The 6,566-nt window shown below is 42.8% G+C and overlaps 1 pseudogene; it reads right to left on the bottom strand.

Annotated features, from left to right (window-relative positions):
- Positions 1 to 3,368: 3,368 nt before the first annotated feature.
- On the bottom strand, positions 3,369 to 5,513 carry LOC115328803 (annotated as a pseudogene).
- Positions 5,514 to 6,566: the final 1,053 nt, after the last annotated feature.

Raw genomic sequence — 6,566 nt, 5'->3', positions numbered from 1 at the left:
AGCTAAAACAAATAAAATAACACTCAGTTTAAAAAAAATGTGAGTCAGGGAGAATATATTTTAATGACGCTGATAATCAGAACCAACGACGATTGGCCGTTGCCCAAGGGATGAGATGGGGAGAGTGGCAATGTACTTGACGGTTTAAACTACGCTACAGTAAGAACTTCAAGAAACTTCATTCTTAAAAAAAGTATATTGTTTTAGATTTTTTATATCTCCGTGTGTCAGTTGAGGTTTGACATTTTAATGCGTAAGTGGAACCGGTAAAATACATTATTGATGAAAGTTTGTACTTGAGACGTCAAGTGACTATTTTTTGCTGAATTAACTTTAGAGGCTACCGGGCAAAAATTCATAGTGGCTGCATTTCTTGTGAGTTGTGGAAATCTGATCTACTATGCTTTTGTTAGCTTATTCTAAATCTTAAACATATTTTAACGGTCTCAAATATCCCAGAGGGAAAGAAGATGCCTGGTATAAAATATGGCAACCTAGGTATGTATACATTGTTTTCTTATGGTGTAAGATTTGCAGACGTGGGATCAGATCACATTTGATTAGTCTGATTTGATACAGCTTTTCTAACAGTTTGCCCGTAGCAGCCAAAGCCGCTACAATCAGAAGAAAATTTGTTTGTTTATAGTAGGGAAATATTTAGGAAATGGAAAGCAAAATTGTTAAGTATATGCGATGTTTCAAGCTCTACGATATATCTTGAAGCCTACTTAAGTTTCATGCTGGTGTGAAACCTATTGGAGTTATACACCTACCATACAGTTCTTATTAAAAAAATAGAAAGTGCGAGATCGAGAAGCCAAAATTTTATTTGCATTGCTGGAGCTTATTTTATTACAAAGAGTCAAACGGAGATTCGCTCAACGAGCCTTTCGAATCTTCAATGCCATGCGAAAGAGCTCTCTCGAAATCAGTGCAGCAGGTAGAACCCACAGGAGGAGGTAAGTTGGGTGGGCGCATACATGATTTTAAACCTGAAGCATGCTCCCATTGTTTGTTGTTTATATTTGTAGCAAACCAGACAAAAGACCATTCCCTGAAGCCAACTTCGTTGTGATGTGGGTCGGAACTTGCGGTGCTTATTGAATGTGTAACGCGTCATGGTGAATGTACTCATATTTTAGAGCGAGCCCAGGCTCACGGGCTCCTCAGACTTCTCATCCATGCCTGGTGAGTTGTTGGTATACATAAAGTCTTCCTATGTCAATACACCGTCCTGTGTTCATTATTTATGCAGCACATCTGAGGCTCGCTACACGTGCACCTCAGGTTGTGGGTTCTATGGCAGGTGACCAGCCTCTTGACACTTTTAGAATATTGACTTACTAATACTGTTAATGACCTGCAGCGAGCACATTATCCATTTATATTTAATGTTTCTATAACACACTCGGGTCTGGCTGCCTGGTAAGCTGCCTGATGAAACATTATATATCGACTTCTTGTGAAGGCTAATGATGACGTGATGCAAGCAAACCCCTTTATATTTCTTGTTTTTACAGCAACTCAGGGCCTGGTGAACAAGCACCCCAGGATGAGGGTTCTATGGCAGGTGAATTGCCTGTTACCACTTTAGATATTGACTTGCTCTGCAGGTTTAATGATCCGCTGGAAGCACAGGTCTTTCTAGTTGCATACACAATTTTAAGAACATAAAATTATAAATAGTGTCAAAGTAAAGCAACAGTAATGTCTGATGGCTTCTAATTTCAGAGATAGAGAGTTTTTAGAGGCAACTCAAACATTAAAACCAAAGAAGTCAGCAGGAGATGATACTATACCTAGCTAGGATGCACTGATTTGTTTGCCCCTTTACTTATGCACATATTTAACCTATCGCTGAGAAATAGTGTTTTCCCATGTCTTTGGAAAACGTCAGTGGTAGTGCCAACACACATAGTCGGTGACGCGTCTAGGGTAGATACCTACCGCCCTGTGTCTTTGTTTTGTTCTTTTTCCAATTTTTTTTAGAAAGTTTTACGTGCCCGTCTTTCGTTTCACTTTACTCGAAAAAGAAGCACCGCTAAGCATAAATTTATAAAAGGGCGTTCAGTAGAAACGAACCTTTGTTCTCTCCTTGATTACACTGTCCCATTTGTTCTTACACGTGGGCAGGTTTATATTGTGTCTTTTGACTTATCAAAAGCCTTCGATAAGGTAAATCATGACTTCATCTTGTATAAGCTCTCTTTATACGGCGTTTCGTAACCACTTTCAAAATCGTTTCATAGTTATCTCACGGATAGGAAGAGCAGACGACAAATCTTGAATAGATTATCAGATTATTTCCTCAACTGCGGGAGTCCTTCAGAGATCGAATTTGGGGCCGATACTTTTTCTTATATTCATCAGTGATATAGAATTGTGCATACAAAATGAAAAACGGCTCTTATCTGCGGATGATATTAAGCTTTATTTTACAATCCAGTCTGAAGATCATTGTGATCTTTTGCAAGAAGACGTATCACGTATCTCAAACTGATGCTCATGCAACTTTTTGCTGGTCAATCCAGATAAAACAAAAGTGCTGTCTGTGCGTAGAAAACGCGAAAGAATTTTACATCAATATTTTATTGTCAATTTTACTATTGAACGTGTGGAACAAGTTCGTGACCTTGGTCTTTATTTTGGTAGTAATCTTACCTTTTAATACCATGTTACACAAATTTTTGTTTCTGCCTTTAGAACAATGGGAATGATATCACGTTTGACGCATGATTTTTCAAATATAGTGTGAGTAATTCGATTTTTTTGTTCTCTTGTGCGAGTTAAACTCGAGTTCTGTAGTTCAGTCTGGAATTCGTTAACAATAACCAACGCTCCACGGATAGAAAGAGTTCAGAAGCGATTTATGTGCTTTGTTTACGATAAATACTTAATAGAAAATATTATAATGATTATGAATACATCCTTAGAAAACTTTCACTACAGAACCTGCCAAAAAGAAATAATTCCTCGTGATTTTATATTTTTATACAAAGTGGTTCGCGGCCAAATAGATAGCAATCTTGTATTGTCTTTATACTTTCATGTTCCGGCCCGTGTTGTTAGAAACTCAAGTGTATTTCATACAGGAGTCAAAGAAAGAATAAAAAACACTTAGGGACAAGGACAGACAGCACAGTTCTTTCAACTAGCAACACACATTTACTGGTGTCTCCTTCAATAGTGCTATCTCCTTCCTAACGTTTGAGACTAAAGAGGAAGATGCGGAAATTAATATATATACACCCGGAAGAAACACAAATGCACACCCAATACACTAGAAGATAAAGAATTCAGAAAGAAAGAAAAAGAAAAAAGAAAAAAAGAAAAATGCTATTAACAAATTGAGATAGAGCGCCCTTTGGCTAATCCAGCTCTGGTTTCAGGTAGTTGATCTCATTTCTGGACAAGGCGAGAGAAGGGGCAGCGATGTTGTGATCGTCATGGGCTATCTTGTATGCCTCAATGATCTCTCGGCCGAGCTTGTTCTTATGTCTGCCAATCGTGCAGGTGTCCTGGAACCGGGCTTCACAGTTCGTACAGAGGCGTTGATGAACCACTATTGGGTGAAAAGTGTCGTCCGAAGCACGAGAGACCTCTAGGACGTGCTCTCGTAGGCGGGTGTTAAGGCAACGACCTGTCTGTCCAATGTATCGGTCGCCACATGAGAGAGGGATGGAGTATACCACCCCCTCTTCACAGGGAACGGTCTGATTAGAGTGTTTGATGGAACATCTTTTGAAGGATTCGCTATTGTTCACGCGCCTGCACAGTTGTTTCAGGCGCAACTTGCACGAGAAGACAACTGAAACATTGAAGCGCGCTGCAATTGCCTTCAGTCTTTGCGCCGAGTTGTGCACATAGGGAATGCAGATAACACGTGAAGGCTTACTACGTGGAGCACGGGGCCTTTGGGTGGCTAGAATTAACTGAACAAGAATGGTGCTCAGTAGACCTTGCGGATAACCAGCTCTGAGGAGACGTTCTTGTTGTTTTGCAATGCTGAAGCTTGCAAAGTGAGAACAGGATTTGGTGCGAGAAGATGAGAGGAGAGACCGGATGATTCCATGTTTTACCAGTTTAGAATGGGAACTGCAGAATGGAAGAATAGGTTTCCGAGATCGCTGTTGGACGGCCCAACAAATGCCGGTCGGAAGAAGATGCAGACGAAGATCGAGATACTGGAGACCATCGCCTGAGCTGTGTTCCCTTGTGAAATTCAGGCCTGAGGACGAAGAAGTAAAGGCTTCAACTACAGAATCAGAAGAAACTGAGATCGGGTGAATGACTAAATAATCATCCACGTAACGAAAAACATGGAAGACGAGTGTCAACTCTTCAAGGCGTGCTTCAATCTCCCTATCCACATACGTTAGAAATATTTCGCTGAGGACTGGGGCAAGGCAGGAGCCTATGCAGACACCTTTTTTTTGCCTGAGAATTTCCTTTCCATGTTCGACGAGTGTTGATTGTAGATATAGGGCCAAAAGGTCTAGAAAACCTCGTTCAGATACCCCAGATGAGTTCTGAAAGTCGCATGGGCCATGTTCGTGGATGGCACTTGATACAGAATCCATAAAAAATGCGGAATCTAATCGCTAATATAATTCCTCAATGTCTAACGAAAACATGGTAAAGGCCTCGGGAGTAGAATGGAGGTCATGAAGTCGAGATACAAGTTGTGTGGAGTTGGCAACTCTGAAAGGTTGGTTGAGACTGATCGATGACAGATGTTTTTGCAGATAAAGACCAAGAGGCTTCTGCCAACACCCCTTTTCTGAAATGATGCTTCCTAAGGGAACTCCTTCTTTATGGGTTTTCGCCGTGAAAAACGCAGTTAGATATTGCTTGGAAGGAGCCCCAATGGCAGCTTTAAGAGCCGGGAGATTAAGGGAGCAGCAAAGTTGCTTTGCCTTTGAACGGAGAGACCCTGAAGGCCTAGTCTTCAGAGTATCAAAATTCTTTTTCAATGCCTGGCTCACCTTCTGTCCATAGGAACCTTCATCTAAGATGACAAAAACACCTGTTTTATCTGATTCCAGTAGTTTCAGGTGACTTCTTTGCAATTCTTCGACTGTAGCCCGGATCGGAACTTTGCCCGCAGGTGGAGGAGCATGGGCGCAGGCGGATCGGACTCCAGCATCAAGAAAAGCTTGCCGGTCTTGTTCTGGAATGTGAGTTGCAACAGAATGGACTGAAGTTAGTTGGTCGACCCTTGTAGTCGGAAGGTTCGGGGAAAACTTGAGACCCTTGGAAAGGAGATCCAAGGTGCCAGAACCTAGGTGATGGTCACATAGAACGACCGGAGGCTCCAATTTCGTTTGGAGGGTCTTATGGTGGAAAGTGGTCAGACCGGTGACAACCTTCTTCAATGAAGATTCGAAAAGATTGGACGCAGCCTTTTGGAGGAACCGGAAAGATGGGTGGGTTCCATAACCTGGACCAAAGATGATGGTCATCTGTTGTGGGAGGATCGTTTCCATAAGGCGTAACTGTCGTGAAACCTCCATCCTTTAAATTTGCATGAGTCTGTAGTTTGAAGCCCAGTTGTGGCAACAGAAACCCAGCATAGCTTCCACTCCAGGGTGAGGAATGCCTTTGCGGATGTGAAGCCCAAGGGAACGTAGCCTGAGGCGAAGAAGGGCCATGCTTGAGAAGAAGCTTGCTGCTTGAAAAACTCTACTCAAGCATGGACCTTCTTCGCCTCAGGCTACGTTCCCGTGGGCTTCATATCCGCAAAGGCATTCCTCACCCGGGAGTGGAAGCTATGTTGGGTTTCTGTTGCCACAACTGGGCTTCAAACTACAGACTCATGCAAATTTCAAGGAAGGAGGTGTCACGACAGTTACGCCTTATGGAAGCGATCCTCCCACAACAGATGACCATCATCTTTGGTCCAGGTTATGGAACCCACCCATCTTTCCGGTTCCTCCAAAAGGCTGCGTCCAATCTTCTCGAATCTTCATGGAAGAAGGTTGTCACCGGTGTGACCACTTTTCACCATAAGACCCTCCAGACGAAATTGGAGCCTCCGGTCATTCTATGTGACCATCAACTAAGTTCTGGCACCATGGATCTCCTTTCCAAGGGTCCCAAGTTTTCCCCGAACCTTCCGACTACAAGGGTCGACCAACTAACTTCAGTCCATTCTGTTGCGACTCACATTCCAGAACAAGACCGGCAAGCTATTCTTGATGCTGGAGTCCGATCCGCCTGCGCCCATGCTCCTCCACCTACGGGCAAAGTTCCGATCCGGGCTACAGTCGAAGAATTGCAAAGAAGTCACCTGAAACTACTGGAATCAGATAAAACAGGTGTTTTTGTCATCTTAGATGAAGGTTCCTATGGGCAGAAGGGGAGCCAGGCATTGAAAAAGAATTTTGATACTCTGAAGACTAGGCCTTCAGGGTCTCTCCGTTCAAAGGCAAAGCAACTTTGCTGCTCCCTTAATCGCCCGGCTCTTAAAGCTGCCATTGGGGCTCCTTCCAAGCAATACCTAACTGTGTTTTTCACGGCAAAACCCATAAAGAAGGAGTTCCCTTAAGAAGCATCATTTCAGAAAA

The sequence above is a fragment of the Ixodes scapularis genome, unplaced genomic scaffold (assembly GCF_016920785.2).
Source record: "Ixodes scapularis isolate PalLabHiFi unplaced genomic scaffold, ASM1692078v2 PGA_scaffold5__190_contigs__length_132052651, whole genome shotgun sequence".
Classification (NCBI taxonomy): Eukaryota; Metazoa; Arthropoda; class Arachnida; order Ixodida; family Ixodidae; genus Ixodes; species Ixodes scapularis.
Note: the sequence above shows the minus strand (reverse complement) of the source record. Positions and strands in the feature narration are given on the sequence as shown.